The 17314-nt window shown below is 35.8% G+C and overlaps 1 long non-coding RNA gene and 1 pseudogene across 2 annotated transcripts in view; one reads left to right on the top strand and one right to left on the bottom strand.

The window, feature by feature from the left end:
* Positions 1–922: 922 nt before the first annotated feature.
* The window catches only part of LOC143227858 (alkaline phosphatase-like), a 44733-nt pseudogene continuing 28341 nt past the window's right edge, over positions 923–17314 (top strand). Inside the window, exons 1-4 of the transcript XR_013015110.1 lie at positions 923–1030; positions 6654–7126; positions 11435–11655; positions 16771–16945. The product of XR_013015110.1 is annotated as an alkaline phosphatase-like (transcript). The remainder of the gene's footprint in view (positions 1031–6653; positions 7127–11434; positions 11656–16770; positions 16946–17314) is intronic.
* Positions 7341–17314, bottom strand: part of LOC143227859 (uncharacterized) — a 28061-nt gene continuing 18087 nt past the window's right edge. Inside the window, exons 2-3 of the long non-coding RNA XR_013015111.1 lie at positions 16662–16964; positions 7341–7548 (exon numbers count right to left, since the gene is read on the bottom strand). This is a non-coding gene — a long non-coding RNA (uncharacterized LOC143227859). The remainder of the gene's footprint in view (positions 7549–16661; positions 16965–17314) is intronic.

Here is a 17314-nt window from a genome sequence, read left to right as displayed (position 1 = left end):
AGTAAAATAGAAAAAAAAACAGCTGTAAATCTGCGAAAAATTGAAAAGTTAGTCTAGTTAGTTCTAACGTTGAAGAACCACATTTTACTGAAGAAAAAATCCTAGTTCATCCAGGAGTTATTAGGTTTTAGAAATACAGTTAAGTAACTTGTAATTTCATATTATTTTGGAACAAAGTTGTGCAATGGGTTGTTCGTGTTGGTTACGCCACGGGATTCGAATCTCGTATTTCAGAGCTGTGATCTTTGAAGCCTACTTACTACTGAGCCACCGTAGACACGCAACAGGTAAAAGCGAATATTTTCTACAGTGTTACTACGTAATGTAAAACCCTGCATGTTTAAAACTTTTTGTAATGTGTATCGTTCATTCACAATCAGGGTTAATTAAACCGGTGTTTAGAAAAATGTCGCTAGGAAACCACTGTCATGGTCACGCTTCATTCAAGTCCTAACGAATACTTTTTATCACAGAGAATTTCTCGGATCTCGACAAGTATGTAGAGTAGTTTTTTTTTATTACAAAAGTTCGTTAATATATATGAAAATAAACTACCCATCATGCTATACGATCGCTATTAATTAATTAGTAGTTGGCTAGCTGACTGAATAGACACTAACGACCACCTTAGATCCATAATTATCGAACACCGAAGCCCGTAATAACTTTATAAATTCTGTTAATTTATTTTATAAAATCACACGTTATAAGCAAAATACATATTAACCGCAAGGACAACATATAGGCTCCAACAAGTTAGGCTAAAACAAATCGTCGTTTTATGTTCTAAAAGTTAGGCAAGTGGAGAAAAAAGAACATTAATCTTCTGCGCGAACACAGTGACGTAGTGTTTGATGACGTAAATAACAGGCCCAGCCTCTTTTCCCGCCTCTGAAAATCGAATAACCAGGAAATAGTGACAATTCTGTCTTGGAAACTGAGTGCAAAGGACGGACGCGATTTCTCTGAAATGTTATGATGCGGTGAGTAACGTTCATTACACCTGGTGACAAGTGCATTACGACGTCAGGTAAAACTCAGCATTGTAAATATTGGTATGGTATATATCTTTAGGGTTAGGTTAGACATTACAATACCATTTTTTTTGTATTCTTTGATATCAGAATTTGAGGTGCATACTAAACATTTTTATTTATTTTTAATATCATACTATTATCATAAACATCTGTTGTACGTTTGAAGTTTCGCAGTGCTACTTACGCTTCAGACTAGAGCAGAAATATAAAACCATTAAACAGTCTGTAAGCATAGAATAAATACATAATTCCTGATATTTGTATTTCGTTTTCTGATAATAATAATAATACACTTAAAAACAACAACTCATCAGGGTATATAAAATCTGGTTTCGATATCCGCGGTGGTTAGAGTACAGTGTTTGTGTGTTTTTCGTATAGCAAAGCCACAAAGGGCTATCTGCTCAGCCCACCGAGGGGAATCGAACCCCTGATTTTAGCGTTGTAAATCCGGAGACATACCGCTGTACTAGCGGGGGGGCTGGTTAGAGTACAGATAGCTTAAGTAAAATAGAAAAAAGTCCGTAAATTTTAGAGCTTAGAGCGTTGAAAATTGAGTTTCGATACCCGACAAGGAGAGCTCATTGTGCAGCTTTGTGTATAATAATAAAGAAACATATCAAAAATACCAATAAACAATAGCTTAACACTCGTTATTATTAGGCTTAACTGTAACGTATATATTATTATATCAATATCAATTTGCCTTGTAAAACTTGATGGCATTGTTTTACAAACAGTAATGTAGGGGAAAAATAAGACGGAAACATAAGACTTCATGTCCTAGTGTTTTCCAATGTGCCATCTTGTCAGTACTCGAAATGTGAAAAAAAATCGGTGAAATACAGTAGCAGGAGTTTTGTTGTTGTTTAAAATTCGATGAATGAAGGTTATTAGGCCATAAACTTTCTTACTCAAGGTAAATCAGCTGAAGGTAATAAAACAAGGAAAGTTTATTTCCTAAAACATAGGTGGAAACGATAACAAATATATATATATATTTTATTTTTTATGAACTAGGTGATGACCCCCATTACTAAACTAATACTCATATGATTACACTTCAGACACATTAGTGCTATATGTTTTTATTTGTTTTGTTCTTGTCAAAAACGATTTATTCTGATTTATCTTAGGATGCTTAATGCATCGGTACAAGTACATAAATTGTATTTGAGTGGGTGTCAAATATAATTTTTTCCAGTGTCACGTGCCATATTATAAACTTTATTCATTCGCTTCGATAATATTAGCTATTGAATTTTATTTAATATTCCAAAGTCTATCGATGAATTTAAATCTTTCCAGCTTTTATTTTCGTTTCAAAATAATCCGTCGTATTTATCGGAACTAGAAAGAAAACTTGTATTTTAGGCTTTACTGTATAGCATCCGAGTATTGCCGGAAAGCTAACACAAAAAACTAAGAAAATAAACTAAATTCGAAAATAATAATAATAATTTCCTGCGAATAAGTTGCGTATTTTATCCCTAAGATCACCACGGTCCTTTACACTGAGCGTTAGGTTCACTTCACCCTAAAGCATGCTCTATACTAGTTGTGTTTAGTTAGTCGGTTAGAAATGTATATAATACAGCAGGAGGCGATAAAATTTGGCACCTAAGCCTTAATAAATTCTTGCTATACTTTATAGCTGATAATAATTACAATTTAAGCCTAAGACATTTTCTGAAAGTAAATGTGAACTGAAAAAAAATATGAAAAACAAAACGATAACAACAAATCAACGCATGCGTAGAAGTATTTCGCATAAAACAGTTACAACGAACGATTAAATGTTACTAATTTAGAATTATACCACTGTTAATCAACTATAATATCTAATACAGTCCCTAGATATACTGCAGGTAGTTAAACTAAGGTATACAGTTTACATAGTACTATTCACGTATTATGTGGACTAGGTGTTGTACTTTTAAAAGTTTTACATTTTAACGTGTCTTACATTTCAAATATTTCTCCACATTGAAATAGGTGTTGTGTTTTTGTCTTATTTTACAGCGAGAATATGTTTTACGTTTCGAATATTTCTCTATACTGAAACAGGTGTGTTTTGTCTTAAGTTACAACCAGAATGTGTTTTACGTTTCCAATACTTCTCCACACATATACAAACGTACTCGGCCATATACACCTATGTGTGTGTGTTTGTGTGAATAAATATCTAGTTCCAAAATGGAATTTTCAACACCTAGTTCTTACTTAACGTTTTAAACCCAAAAGACACCTTATGAAACACATGGGCTAAACGACAAGGTAAGAGACCTGTAAGGCTAATTTTGATCTACAGATGAAGGTAACCAGTCTTCAGTAACCGCCGCCACAGGAGCTTGCTTGATCTGGCTCTTTGAATCGGACTGACTCTCACTCTTATAACACATTTACATATGAAAGTGCGAAGCGTGCTCAGTAGCATTACGTCTCAAACCTTGAGCTTTCATAGTCGTAACCCAGCACGCTAACCATTTGCCCACATCCTGGTTGAATTATATAATAAAAAATTGGATAACACATTTCTATCTATTTATTTGTAGCACTTGGTCTATATGTGTACACATCTATTTTTTATTTTAATTACTTTCTTTAATTTGTATGTATTACATTCGTTGCACAAAATAGGAAGTTAGGCTTATATAATACTAAGTTTTTCAATAAAACATTTTTAGTATGTTGATGTTGTCATATACTCTCATGGAAAAAAAATGGTCCCCAATTATTTAAAACATGTAAAAAGACATTATAAATTTTTGTTTAGGGCAACGTAAGTTAACAATAACACTGGCCAGCGATGATTTTATTGTTTTGAAATGTTTACAAGTTCTATAGTATACCTGTATAGTGAACTGAAAAAAATTATATCAGTTATTCGCCATCACGAACAGGTTTTTCACAAAATATCATATGTGTTTTTATATAAGTGAATCATTTTCACTGTAATGGGGTTGCATTTTGTTATGCTTGAAATCCTGACAACCACTTGCCGTAGATTTCTCTAGACCAATCGCGACCCGAGAGTCCTATCGATCGTTCAAGAACCCAAAGATAACAAATATAATAATAATAAAAATGTTCGTTGTTGTGAACGAAATAATAATTTGATCTAAGTGATAGTTGTTTTCTGCCAGATATGTAAAAAAATCCTTACGTAACAGATAAAAAGTAATGTATTCGAAATATGAGTAGTTAAATTATGGAAAATCCGTTATTAAAACCAAAATAACTTTTATGAAGTTTAAATTCGTATGGCTATGTAATTGCCGACAAGAGAAAACCATCTTCGTGGGTCAGAAAATAAATCTTATCTGTTAATTAATGTATCTAATTAATACCGGTCTCACAACGTTATAAAACAAACACGTATGGTGGCTGCAATGCACTGATTCCTTATTTCAATACCATTTCGCTGTGTCAACTATAGGGATCGAAACCCAGTTTTTAACCTTACGTCTTTTCATATTTACTGCTGAGCCATGTAAAATAACATGATTTATTGTTTCTCCTCGGTACTATTTGATTTTGTTTTTCGATGAAATTAATTTTTAAGTTGGATAATAACCATTCTTATAAGAACAGTATATATATGTATAATTGATTTAAAATAATGTGAATAATAGACTTACAATGTTTTTGGAAAAACATAAATTAATTATTTTTTCTTTGCCGACTAAGGCATTCTAGAACAATGTAATCACACACGTGTTTTAAGCCTTCCATTGTAGACAAAATTAAATCTTATTTGTCTCAGCCTAGTTCCGCGTTTCTTTTCAATTAACTACTTAGAATTTATCACATCATACGGCTTGAAGGACAGAGGTAATTAAGTTGCTTTATTCCACTAGCCTTTTCCTATGGTTTCATTCTCGTATATCGCAGGAACTTTCCTCTTCTGTTTCATTCTTTTGTGTCCCCTTGGGAAGGAGGGGACAGTAGATTTACAGACTGACATCGTTAAACTCCGAAATCTGATTCCCCGCGGTGGACAAAGCGCAGAGAGTCCATTTTGTAGCACTGCGCTAAAAAAAAACAACACTTGTATGGTGTCTCCTGCTAGATCGGTGGTAAGTTTTACGAACTGCTATCTCTAAAATCTGGAGTTCGATCACCCGCAGTGGAGAGATCCCAGCTAGCTCATTATGCAGATTTGCATTAAAACAAATAAAGAAACATTCGTAGTATTGCTTATAATTTCGTGTTCGAAAATAACAACAACCAAGAGGCTACAGATAAAAACATATCTTTACCCTAACTTAAAACGAGAATACTTAACTTTATTATATAATATTAAAGAGATATAACGATGATCAGTACAAACGAGGCTTAGCATGGCCAGGTAGTTAAGGCCCTCGACTCGTAATCTGAAGGGTCACGGGTTCGAATCCCCGCCACACCAAACATGTTTGCTCTCTCAGCTGTGGAAGCGTTATAGTGTTACGGGCAATCCCACTATTCATTGGTAAAAGAGGTGGCGATGGGTGATGATGATTAGCTGCCTTCTCTCAAGTCTTACACTGCAAAATTAGGGGCGGCTAGCACAGATAGCTCTCGCGTGGTGTTGCGCGAATTTCAAACCAAGCCAAAACTTAAGTGATACACTAGTCAACCAGAGTAGTCACGAACATGGAAAAGTTCGGTAAAAGTTATCAAAATTCGCATATAAAACAAGCCCGGCACGACCAGGTGTGTTTGATTTGTGATCTGCGGGTCGTGTGTTCGAATCCCAGTCGCACCAAAGATACTTGCTTTTTATACTGTTGGGTCATTATAATGTGACGGCCAATTCCACTATTCGTTGGTAAAAGAGTAATTCAAGAGTTAGTGGTGGGTGATGATAACTAGCTGCCTTCCCTCTAGTCTTATACTGCTAAATTAGGGACGGCTAGCGCAGATAGCCCTCGTGCAGCTTTATATTATTTATATGCATTAAAGTATCTTAACGTTTGTCTGTAGTATTTATTAACTCTCTCTTTCCATAAATAAATGAATATTGTTTCTAAGTCTTCTTATTTATGAAACAGTTGGTTTCACTAATACATGTGGGCTATCTGTGCTCTTCCAATTGCGGATATCGAAACCCGGGGGGTGGCAGTAAACCTGTTGCTTGATTGCTCTGAGAAAATGCGTTTAGGACTTTCGCGCAAAGCCATACGAAGGATACCTGCACGTGACAGTTCCTAATATTGAACTGAAAGAATAAGAGAAGAAGGCAGCCACTCAACAACACGTAACGCCAACCATCACCCACGGCCCCAAAGTGCATCACTGTCGTAGCGCACCCACGGCCCCAAAGTGCAGAGCGTGTTTTAGAAGCAACGGGTCATGAACTGGAAACATTTGGATTCACAGACCTACACGTTAACCCCTAGGTCACTTTCAGCCCTGATTTTGGAACTATAGTAAATATATATTTTTTTAATTTTTCGTTATTTTATTCTATTTTATAATTCTATTTTCATTCTTTTTACGTAAACATTTAACTATCAAAACTCTGTTGGGTATTCCCAGTACATTTTGAAGATCCACAAAAGTAGATTATAGGCAATTCTATAAAATAAACTTACTATAAATATCCTAATTTCGTTTTGTTTGTTTTTTTAGCTCAGTGAATACGAAGATTATCCAGAAAGTTAAAACATGGAGTGAAGGACTTTCAGCAATGTGTTAGTTTTTAATTTGTTGTTTTTAAGACAGTAACTTTTACGCTCGTAATGAGCTCTGTTCAGTCACAAAGTTAAAAATGATTATCAAACGTCAAGAATAAGGTGGCAGGACACGTGCATGCATAAACATTTATCTATAAATTTGTTTACGATCCGGTTACGGGAACTTCTGTAACGAAACGCGAGTTGATTCGATAATCAACTCATTCAAATAAGCCACATAAGAGCTTACAGAATCGTCTACTTGTCGATAGAAAACAACAACTTACATTTCACAACGACTCGAAACGACGAAAGGGTAAAAAGAAATGTGGCGTTTTAACAACTACGGGATTCATTCTTCTTTGTATAAATGGCACCTTCTGTCGTTTGTCGTCACGTGTTTCCTAAGCCAGTCAACCTATGGCCAAGGTAAGTATTTTCTTTCTATGTCTTTTCCATTGGTTTAAGTCTTAAAAATCCTAGTCTGTTTTGATCGTTTTAAGCTGCTTCTTACACAACTTTGTCGTGATTGTGCTGAATTAGCATTTCGTTTTACCACCAGCATTATTTAGATTTATTTCTATTAGAAATTGACTCGTCTTAATACGTATAACAACTTGCTGTTTATTACTTTAATTAACACCGCGTACATTTAGAATTAGGTCTTAAGCCTTAACGGCCACAGCTCTTTCATCCATCTCCTCACTCTTGGTTTATGTCTTTCTCTCTCTATCTGGCACTCCTTTTATTCTTACTTCTCTCTCTCCAAACTCACACAGAACACGCCCGTTTCCATTATGTTGGATTACAACGTGTCATAGCCATAGGTGGTTCTGTAATCTCCACAGTAGCTGAACAAAAAGATGGCTGATTAGTCCAATAATTTTCCAGCGACTTAGAGTGCACTAATCCTCTAATCACTTAAAGACTGATTAAAATATGTCCGCATGCTTACCTCTCTTTACCCAAACTAATATTCCTTACCCCTTATTTTATAACACTGTTCTATAGTTCGATCATTATTTTTACACATATGCGCAGTTCCATCTGTTTTTATTTGACTAAACAATTAGCATCAGAAGGAACCGAAACCGAGTAAACAAAAGGCGTGTCAGTGAAATCCAAGTGAAAACTCTATGAACTAACATTACTGGAAGTTTAGATGGTTTTAGCCATGTAAATGTGTTACTAAATATATATCATTCCGTTTCCATGATACAGTGACGTTATTACTGCATACCGTTCATTAAAAAGTAGTGAAAGCTGTGAGATATTTAGGCCTTATGATTTATTAGTGTCACGTGGTCATTACTTTTATACCTTACACTACTAGCACACTAAAGCAGAATGAAAATAGAACTGAGTCATCGGGTGTGTTTCACACAGAAAAAAAAATGGTCTATGTGTTAATCTCTGTTCCACTATATAGTTCAACTATCCTCGTTGGTTATGACACTAATCCGTGCAGGACTCATTCTGATTTATCGTACGAGGTCCAACTTGGCACATGAAAAGTGTGATGTCATAAAACAACACAATTTATTAGTTTCTAAATAGGTGAGCGTTGACTTCGATATATGATACGTGGTTGACCAATGATTTTAAAAGGTAGAGACTACCGTTTAAACGTTTCGTGTTTGCTATTCTTTTAGCTTTAACCGCAACTGTGACTTTAAAAAAAAATGTAAACTTTACGTACGATGTCATTTCTTTAGTTAGTCACGTATATATTTCTGGAGATAAAAACTGGTATCTGAAAATTTTTGACAAGGAAGAATTGTAAAATATAAATGTACACGTCACAATACTTCTGTAAATTTTTACATAATTTCTGTAACAAATGTAGTCATGTGATAACATATGGTCAACCCCCTTATCCTCCCCGTTCCCCTCACATAGAGTTAGGAAGATCGTTTATTATTATTAGCAGCCGCTACAAACCAGGCTTCGGTTCATCTAACTCCAAGTATGCAATAAATATTCCGGTTTACTTTCCACAAGCGGCCGGGAAGACATAGTGCGGGGTCTAGTTTGTGCGTTTTCGTTACTAGCAACAATATAAACAGCGACTACCAGCTATTAGTGAAAATTATCAGAAAAAAAAGAGGGAGAGCTTACTGGGACTGTTCTGTCTTGCACGTGCCGTTCGAGTTTCACTCGTGGATGTATAAGATTAAACAAGTACACGTGGTCAACACGTGCATTATATCACCCTACAGTTTACAACTGAGTGTGACTGGCTTGTCAGCTTTGTTAGTTGTCCGAGTAAGGAGAAAGGTTTTGGACAAATGAGTAACCTTAAAGTTCACCACATGAAACTGTAGTTACATTTCTATAACATCAAAGATGCTACTGTATACTTACCACAAATGTCACTGTTTACTTACGTAGTATGTCACTATTTGCTTACTAAGGATATCACTATGTACCTACCAAAGATATCATTATGTACTTACTATGGATGTCATTATAAGCTTACTAAGGATGGCACTATGTATTTACTAAGGATGCTACTGTGTAATTACCAAAAATGTCATTATGTACTTACCAAAAATGTCGCTATTTACTTACCTAGTACGTCATTATGTACTTACAAAGGATGTCACTATGTACTTACCAAGAATGTCACTATGTACTTACCAAGAATGTCACTGTGTACTTACCAAGGATGCCACTATGTATTTACTAAGGATTTCACTGTGTACTTACCAAGGATGCCACTGTGTACTTACCAAGGATTTCATTATGTACTTATGTAAGATGTCACTGTGCTTCTATTACATTAAACAATAACAGTCTCTTATTATGTTAACAATCAGAAGCTCTCATTACGCCAATAATTAAACTTTATTATGTTAACCATTAGAAACTACTATTACGTTAACTATTAAAGCTGTTTTATTGCAGAGTCAAACTATAACATATTTAAAAGCGGGTTCTCTTTATTATTTTTGATAATTATAATTAATTACAACCCAACGTTCACATAAGAATTAAGAACCATTAAAACTTACAGCATGTGTTAGTTTCTACCTGATTATATTATGTTGTCAACAGAATTAGAATACAACTTTTCTACACCTCTAAACTGGAGACGTGAAGATTTCGTGACAGTAGTTTCGTTTAAGAAACTTTCCCCAACGGTGGGGGGGGGGGGTGTACAAATATATTGTTATCCCCTTTCGCCCCACTCGCTCGTGATAGTTTGTGTTTATTATATACGTAGGGTATTTTAGGTGAGTTCGAAGGCTTGGAATTGAAGTATTGAGAAATGAGCGAACCAGAAGCATGTCGGGAAAGTTCCAAGACAGAAAGAGAAAAACAACAAGACTGAAGAGATTACAAGTTAATTATTTACACATCCACCTGTAAGACACATTATGCGGTATTAATAGAAAAGATTATGAAGCGATTTTCCACGTTCTCTAGCTTAGACTGAAGTAATCTAAATTATCACATGTGGGATGTGCTCTACTGAAATCCATATCAAATTTCAAAGCAATCCATTAAAAAAATACACGAGATATAAAATCTCCCATTTTTATCCAAGCTCTTTTTGTTTGTTTCTCTCTTCGCACTGGTATTTTACTTGAAGAAAAACATACTTAACTTTCATGGATTTTATATCAAATTTGAAACATTGATAGATCCTTATAACCTACAATTAGATGTCACATTTGGTCTAAATACAATTGGACTAAAATATTTATACAGCTTCACCTATGAATAAAAGTAGACCGTTTTTGGTTTTTGTCACTCGGAACAAAGACAGCTCATTTAGAGCAGCAAATCTATAGGACAAAAGCATATGTAAATATGTAAGTATTAATTATGCGACGCAAACTAGATTAACAGTTTTTATATCAAGTTTTTAAAAGGATCGTACGAGTGGAAGGTTGTTATTCATTGCTAACTTTTAAGCGCGAACTTGCTAAATTTTATGAAATTCTCCTAATTAAAAAGGGTTTAAAATCACGTGATATTAGCGTAAATAATGATACTTGATACTGCTGTCCCGAGTACGTGCGGGTGATGACAAGAAACTGTTAATTTAGGGTCATTGGTGTTTCTATAAAGAAAGTTATTAACACTGTTTTAGAGAAAAACTTACACCAGATATTTTAAATAATTTGGCTGGTTTTGTAAAGAATAAATATGTTTCGAATAATAGGATTATCATCTTAAAATTAATGGTGGTTACTATCGAGTTTCCGTAATCTGAGGGTCTCGAGTTTGAATCCCCGTCACACCAAACATGCTCGCCTTTTCAGCCGTGAGGGCGTTATAATGGTACGGTCAATCCCACTATTCGTTGGTAAAAGAGTAGCCCAAGAGTTGGCGCGGGTGGTGATGACTAGCTGCCTTGCCTCTAGTCTTACACTGCTAAATTAGGGACGGCTAGCACAGATAGCCCTCGAGTAGCTTTGCGCGAAATTCAAAACAAAAAAAAACCAAACTATCGAGTTTCACTTTCTCACTTACCGTAGCTTGTTGGTGTGTACTGAGGTGCGACCGAAAAAAAAGAATTGAGCATGCGTTATAAAAAGGATGAAATCAAAATTGGTGACCAAACTGGTTGTTACGCTTATAACACTGATAATAGTTTTAAAACAAATATTCATTCATTAATTAGCCAGACCGCGTATTGTGTTTTACCCATCATCATGCTCCAAAATTAGATTTTTATTATACTGTATGATTGCAACTACTATACAATGCATTTTCTTATTTCCACAGATAGGTGGCACTGGTATGAGGAGTCTAAAGGAAACCTTCTCCGCAATCTGAAGAATGAGCGAAACTATAACGTTGCTAGGAACTTAATCCTCTTTGTTGGTGACGGAATGGGGCTCACCACCATCACAGCTGCCCGTATTCTACGCGGCCAGCAGCGAGGTCAGACTGGGGAAGAAAACAGCCTAGCCTTTGAAAAGTTTGAACACGTGGCACTAGCGAAGGTGAGAACACATATGTAAGATCTTTCTTTAAAAATGCAAATTGAGATCAGAGAATGAAAACCTTCAAACCAGGACTCTTTGGAGAACAGAGTAAAGTTTAATTACTTTAAATCATAAAAAAATGGGCTTGTTTGGGGATTTATCAAAATTTTTCTCAGTGTATTTTCTCATGTGTAGTTATTATTACGTGTAGACAAGGCTTTCCATGTATGTTCTTAGATTTTTAATAAAGAAAGTTGAGTACGTTACATTAAAATTATGATTAATGTGACACCATTGGCAATATAAAGTCCAGGTGGAATAGAATTACAATTATACATTGTTTGGTATTACGTAAGTAGTGTGGTGGTATTGAAAATTAATCGTTTTGGTGAAGAATCTGTAAAAGCTTCTTCTGACACAAAACAAAAGATGTGTGTTGGTGGAGATTTAGAATTTTAAAATATTATTTGTACTTAATAGTATTGAAAAGCAAAGGAATTTGAATCAGCTTTGGCAAATAGACCCTCCAGAAAGAGACCTGCAACAAGTCCTACCCCAAGCGTGGTAAGCAAAATGCGGAGCCTTGTTATACGTAAGAATCCACGAAAAACAACTTAATGTTGCAATAGCTGACCACAAGTCCTAGGCAGCAGTGAGCAGCATAATCAAGAAGGATCTCTGCCTGTAAAAAGTGACACAAATCACGTAAATACACATGTATTCCACAACATATCAAGAATAGGAATATCAACTGTAGGAAAATATACAACCCGCACCTCGCAAGGAGAAATTGGCAGTAAGTGGTGACTTTTGACGCAGCATACCTGAACCTTGATACCCGTTAAAATTCTCGTACCGTTTTATTCCGATTAATGAGTAAAAACAAAAATCTAAAAAAAAAAGGTTCACTGTATGCCACAAATATTTTTTTCGAAAGGATTCGTGATCATCGGCGAATACCACGTAAGGTGCAAGTTACGAATCATGGGACTAGAGACACAGGTCATGATGAACTCTGCCTATAATCAGATTAATGTTCTGAACTATTTACAACAAACAAAAATACCGGCTTTGTAGAAAAACATGAACCAGCAGAGTATGGGTTCACCAGAATAAGGTTTTTAGTTACAACTCCTATTCAACCATCACACACCTCAAGTACCTGAAGAAAACAAAATGGTTATTCATGTTATTCTATACAAATCAAGTCCCAGAATTCATGTGGGATCGGACTTTTGAAACAGAAATAAGAAAACTGTTGAACTCAGACAGTCGATGGCAAATAGAAGCAAGCAGGGAGGATTCGTGTGCTTTGAACCTGTCAGTCTTATGCGGGACTATTGTTAGAACATATAACCATCAGACAGAGCATGACTGGACGTGGTAAGGCTCCAAGTTGTTTTAATACAACACTCTTAATCCTCTGTATAAAACGTTCCTCGATATATTGACTCAGATTTATTTCAAAATAAACACAGTGTGTTTAAATGGGATAATACTGATATGTAAAAATCAGTTTTATATGCAGGAAATGCTCTTGTTTGGCGCCAGTCTGAGCAAATGGTGCGCAAACTTTATAATGGGCTCTCCTTTCTAAACACGTGCTTTGCTGCTCGCACCCCGCAACCCATATAATTTATTTCTTCTTGGACTATACACGCCATTTTTCCATTTAATAGTTGCTACTAAACGACTTAACATTGGTAATATTTATTCGACAATTTAAATGAAGTAAGTCTCGTCTAAGGTTGTGATACACTTGCAGGCCTAAAACTATGAAGTAACTCTCGTCTATGGTTTTGGTATACTTGCAAGACTAAAACTGTGAGGTAAGACTTGTCTAAAGTTGTGATATGTTTGCAAATGTAAAACTGTAAAGTAATGTATATCCTTTCCAACAGAAAGGAAAGTAATGCGAAGTAATGCGGTCAAAAGATTTTTTTTTCCAGAAGATTAAATTTTGTTATTTACATTTTTTTTATCTTACCTTAATTTTCATTGTATACAAAGTACTCATAACTTGTCTTAAAGTAAAACATACTAAACACTTTTTAAAGTACCCAATCTGTTTTCCAGTAATAAATTATTTTCGTTATACATAAAGTTTTCATTTTTATTTTACAGTAAACGGTATTAGACGAGATTTTTTGTAGACAAACTAATAGCTTTTTGTTTTTTAAAGTTCGCGCAAAGTAACACGAGGGCTATTAGCGCTAGTCGTCCCTAATTTAGCAGTGAAAGACTAGAGGTAAGGCAGCTAGTCATCACCCCCCCACTGCCAATTCTTGGACTACTATTTTACGAACAAATAGTGGGATTGACCGTAACTTTATAACGCCCCCCTCAGATTACAAGTCGATCGTCCTAACTACGTGGCCATGCTGGGTCCAGAACAGTCGTCGTTATCTTGTAGTAAACCGTACTAGACCAGTATCATGACCATGGTCATGAATCAATGTAACTGGTGTGAATCCTCGGAAGATAATTTGAACAATCATTATGCTCAACTTGGTCAGTCTTTCTCTTCCCTTGAAACAGAAACAGGATAGAATGATACGCAAATGATCTTATTATGTGTATCAAAAAACGGACAACAATACAAAAATACAGCCCAATAAGCATCACTACTGACAACAATACAAATATACAGCCCAATAAGCATCACTACTGACAACAATACAAAAATACAGCCCAATAAGCATCACTGGGAATAACATTACTTCAGTGACTATTATGTAAATAGGTATTACTTCTTACATTAGGTACTAACAGAAAACTAAACACGAGAGTACACTGCGGTCCGGCATGGTCAGGTGGGTTAAGGCGTTCGACGCGTAATCTGAGGGTCGCGGATTCGACTCCCCGTCGCACCAAACATGCTCGCTCTTTCAGCCGTAGGGGCGTTATAATGTTACGGTCAATCCCACTATTCGTTGGTAAAAGAGTAGCCCAAGAGTTGGCGGTGGATGGTGATGACTAGCTGCTTTCACTCTAGTCTTACACTGCTAAATTAGGGACAGCTAGCGCAGATAGCCCTTGAGTAGCTTTGGGCGAAATTCAAAACAAACAAGTACACTGCGACAAGAACAAGAAATGCTTACTACGAATTAAAATACAATTTGTATTGCTGAAAAAAGAAGCCGTTGGTTTTTTTTATAGAACAAAAGAATTACTTACGAAACTGTTGCTTAATTCATACGAAACAAGTGTTTTATATAAGCAACTTAGCATGTGGTGTTATTGTTTATTATATAAATGCAAATGAACGTATGAAACTTTCGTCTAACGACAACTGACCTCAAAACTTCTAACCTTGATCTTTCGTCTAACGACAACTGACCTCAAAACTTTTGACCTTGATCTTTCGTCTAACGACAACTGACCTCAAAACTTCTGACCTTGATAAACTTCAGACTAATAATATTCTCACGATTCTTCGCCTCGGCAGACTTCAGACTAACGGTATCTAATTTTTAAAAAAGTCAGTCAGACTCAATACGTTATACGGAATTACGTAAATAGGGGGCAAGTGCTACAAAGCACGAAGTGAAATGTGGAAGACAAGTTGCAGTTCTTCTAGAAGTAGAAATAAATATTATAAAGAAAGAAGTTTTCTCAGGAATCCACCCCTTCTCATTCAGTCTTTTGTTTTTAGCTAATGCTCGTCTCTTCGGTTTGAGTCAACCAATCCACTGCTGCTGAAACAACTGTTTCTAAATATTTTCATAACACTCTTAAGTTCCACCGAAGCCACAAAACTCCTTTGTGAGGCCTTGGGAGAGTTCTGAAGCTCTGCCCAAGATGATTAGATATATGGATAATTTTCTCCAAATCCTTCCATCAATACTCCCAGTGAAGGGATGTGGATATGTCTTGACAAAAAACATTTCATTTCGTCAATCATTAGGGCTACTAAAATATAATAAAATAAATATAGAGAACTGGAAAACTGTAATAATAGCAGTCTTTTTTTCTCTTCTTCTGGGGAGCGAGGACGATTTCGGAGTCAAAATGTTTCCATTCTAAGACACCTTGTGCAGTGCCTAATATAACGTTCAGGGAACGTCTGCTAAAGTCTTCTGAAGTGTGAGGATATAATTCTCATTGATATAATGCAATATTGATGAAAGGATATTTTGTAACAATAAGTTTATTTACTAAGATATTAGGTTGGGAACGATATCAGACCAAGTAACTCTTTTACGAAGAAGGAGGACACCTTCTCCTCTTTGAATAGAACTAAGGACACGGCATGACCCAATTTCTAACTTTGTTTAATAAGGCCCAAAATAGAGCTTAAATGCAAATGAGGAAGGGGTATATGAGGGTCACCTGAAATACTGAACATGTCTATGGCAGAGGTCTGATGTTGGTGGATTCAGGGGGGTGAGTTCCCCTACTTCCAGTGGAAAATTAATTTAATTTCATTCTAATGTTGTTCAGACAGTGGTGTTAAATAATTACATTTTTCAAAAAAAAAGATAAAGGGAAGAAAGATGTCCCTCTTGGAGGACGTCTTTGTTAATAAGCACAAATCTACATAGAGAGATATATGTGCTCTGCCCATCACCAATATCGAAACCTGGTGTCCAGTGACATAAATTCGCAGATATGACGTTGTGCCACTGGGGAAAAGAGTCGAGCACCCTAACCACCTGGCCACGCCGGGCCCGTATAGTTCATAAAAGTTAATATTACCGTAGTGGAGTCCTCTGCATAGAAAAGAAGAGAGTTTACTTCCACATTGCTTAAGTAAAGCTGAGATGAACCTAAACTAGGTTTGAAGGTACATCTTTACGATGTAAATTATACACAATTCCATTATATTCCTTCTGGAGAACAAATATAAAAGAAATAGATATTGTACTTAACTCTTGAACTAAAAAAAAAATACTGAGCTAATTATAGTTTTCTACGCTTTTGGTATTAAATTAATATTAGCTGACAATCTCGAAAAATCGTTAAGTTAGCAGTAAAACGGACTGCTTAAGTCCGAGTAGTCTGGTCTTGAATACAATACTTACTGTATTTATTAACGTGTCTCTGTTTGCAGAAAGTACAAACTTGTTTAGAAATCTTTGCAAGCTTTTGATCCTCTTGGTTTTAACTGGTTTTTTTTTCTCGGGTTTACAGACATACAACATTGACAGTCAAGTAGGGGACTCTGGAGCGTGTGCCACTGCCTTGTTGAGTGGGGTGAAAAGTCGTTACGAAACGTTAGGTCTGGATGACAGCGGACTTTACGAGAACTGCTTGTCTAGCATCACTTCTAGAATCCCTTGCTTGACGGACTGGGCCCAACAAGAAGGTAGGAGTTGCACGCGTCTCTAAAGAAGATTACCTTTACTTAGCAAAAGAATCAAAGTCTGTTTGAAACAAGATATTTGAAATACAAGTTTGAAATATTCAATCATTGAAGTTAGTTTTGGTTTGTACGTTTGATTTTTTAAATTCAAAAATACACAATAATTTAATTGCACAGTGTTTCACCAAGGAGAATCACGGGGCGTGGGAAACTAGTTCTGGTTCAGAAGGAATTATTCTTAGTGTCTTCTTCAAGGACTTTCTGACGGTTGTATAAAACCCTTTCTAACGATTTGTTTACAATTCTTACAGTGAAATACGGGAAGCACAAGTTGGCTCCATGGAGTTCTGGATTTCGGAGCTGACGAGTCGA

This window comes from Tachypleus tridentatus, chromosome 10 (assembly GCF_004210375.1).
Source record: "Tachypleus tridentatus isolate NWPU-2018 chromosome 10, ASM421037v1, whole genome shotgun sequence".
In the NCBI taxonomy this organism is placed as follows: domain Eukaryota; kingdom Metazoa; phylum Arthropoda; class Merostomata; order Xiphosura; family Limulidae; genus Tachypleus; species Tachypleus tridentatus.
Note: the sequence above shows the minus strand (reverse complement) of the source record. Positions and strands in the feature narration are given on the sequence as shown.